Source organism: Aplysia californica, unplaced genomic scaffold, assembly GCF_000002075.1.
Source record: "Aplysia californica isolate F4 #8 unplaced genomic scaffold, AplCal3.0 scaffold00023, whole genome shotgun sequence".
Lineage (NCBI taxonomy): Eukaryota > Metazoa > Mollusca > Gastropoda > Aplysiida > Aplysiidae > Aplysia > Aplysia californica.
In genome coordinates this window covers 622,779-624,763 of record NW_004797293.1, presented here as the reverse complement: position 1 = coordinate 624,763, position 1,985 = coordinate 622,779, and positions in this window count along the sequence as shown.

The following is a 1,985-nucleotide window of genomic DNA, read 5'->3' as shown; positions in this document are numbered from 1 at the left end:
CCCTTGTGTTGATTTTTGGCTGATATCTCCATTCATGCATTGCGAGAAGTAACTCATTTTGTTAGCACGCTTCACAATTTAATTTGAAACATACTTTTGTACATTTGCACTCAATCAGGTGGCGTCTTTAGCCTATTGCTTATACAGGGTGTCCATTGGGGGAATCGGGTCGTGTGTGGTCGGTTTACTTGCCAGAATGAGGGAGCAAAGCGGCTATCGTGGCACAAGCCAATCGCACCCGACTCGTCGTCTAAAACGGGGTGCCCACTACGGATGGGATTGGCTGATCGGGCCGATCGCACAACTCGATCGCCTCAAAAACAAACGTGTTTGTTTTCAGTTTCAGGCGATCGAGTCAGGCGATCGGCCCGATCCAGCTGTAGTGGGCACCCCGTATAAAAAAAACAAAAGCGTTTTGTTTTCAGGCGACAAGAGGGGCGATGGCATAATCTGACCCGACCCGACCCGATCCCATCCGCAATGGGCTCCGAGTATTAGGCTAAAAGACTCGCAACATTGCATCAGCGCTCATTTGATCTTATGCAGTTGCGAGCGCCGTAAAACTCTAATTAAAACTAAGATTGCCGGTTGAGGGCTTCAACGCTCAGTTCGGTCTGACATTGTGTCAAAATTGGGAAAGGCGCCTTTCATGAATTTTGCCATTTAATAACTCGGTCCAAAAGGAGAGGGATGTTGAATTAGAAGAATCTGCCTCTTGTCTAATTGCAAGGGGTGTTAACCCTTCACGACTTTGCACAGGTTTTACGCTCATAATTCGACGAGCAATGCAAAAGGAGGAAATACAACTTAAAACAACTGGTCCAGCAAATTAGAAAAAAATATTGAAGGGAATCATAAAAATATTAAGTAAATAAAGTAAAGAAAGTTTTAGTATTTATGGCCATTTGCAGTAGCCGCCCCCCCCCCCTCATCTTTTTGGTTTATTTTAAAACATTTAATTTCGAGTGATTTTTACATCCTTATCAACACAATCTAGACCTTTAAGGAGGTGGTCTCCGACAATGTCAGTCAGGGCATACCGGGCTGACTGATAGGGATACAACGTCCCAGCAGAAAGGTGGAGAAAGAAATAATATTATTATTTGCTTTTAAAAAATTCTCCCCACATGGTAATCGAACTCAACTCTTCTGCGGGCGATGTGAAGCGGCTAATCGTCGTCAAACCAAAGACGCCAGTAATAAATGAACGAAAATAAAATAATGAGAAATCATATCAGTATTTATAGCAGACAAGTGTTCATAACAAGACTTTGAATGAATTTCGAAGATGTATTATAGTAACTGTGACCTAAGATGCAGAACGTTTAAATTAGCATCCAGCTGTCGCAAGCAGGAGACTCGAGTTCGATTCCCGAGTGGGGAGAAAATTGTCATCAAGTAGCCTATCTCGGTCTTTCTGCTGGAATGTGTCTCCATCAGACCGGGTTGGCACTGACAGGCAAGGTCGAAAGCCCGCCTCCTAAAGGATCTAAATTTTGTTGAAGGGGGCGTAAAGCTCCTACATAATAAAAAAAAAAAGAAAGAGAAATAAAGCGAACTTGCCATGCTAATTCTGTATGTTTGAGTGAAAAGTTGTACATTGACTTAATGACGGTCATTTCGTGCTTTTGGGGAAGGGGGGGGGTAGGATAGACAGACATAAACAAAAGCGAAATAGAATGGAAGAAGTAGGACCGATCGTTGGCGCTCTCCAAATGCAAGTACTCGAGTTCGAGTGCTTTAAGTGGGCTTTAGACAAATCCATCAACCAAGTGTGTTACGTAATTGTTGGGAAAACCAGATTAATAGAAGAGCCGGAAAGAGTAGTTTGTTCTTTCGAGAAAAGAGAAGCACGTCGACACCAGCGCAGTTAGTGCAGGGTACAAGAAAGAGAAAATGGCAGAAATAAGTGAGGAAAAGATTATAATAATAATGATGATGATGATGATGATGATGATGATGATGATGATGATGATGATGATGAT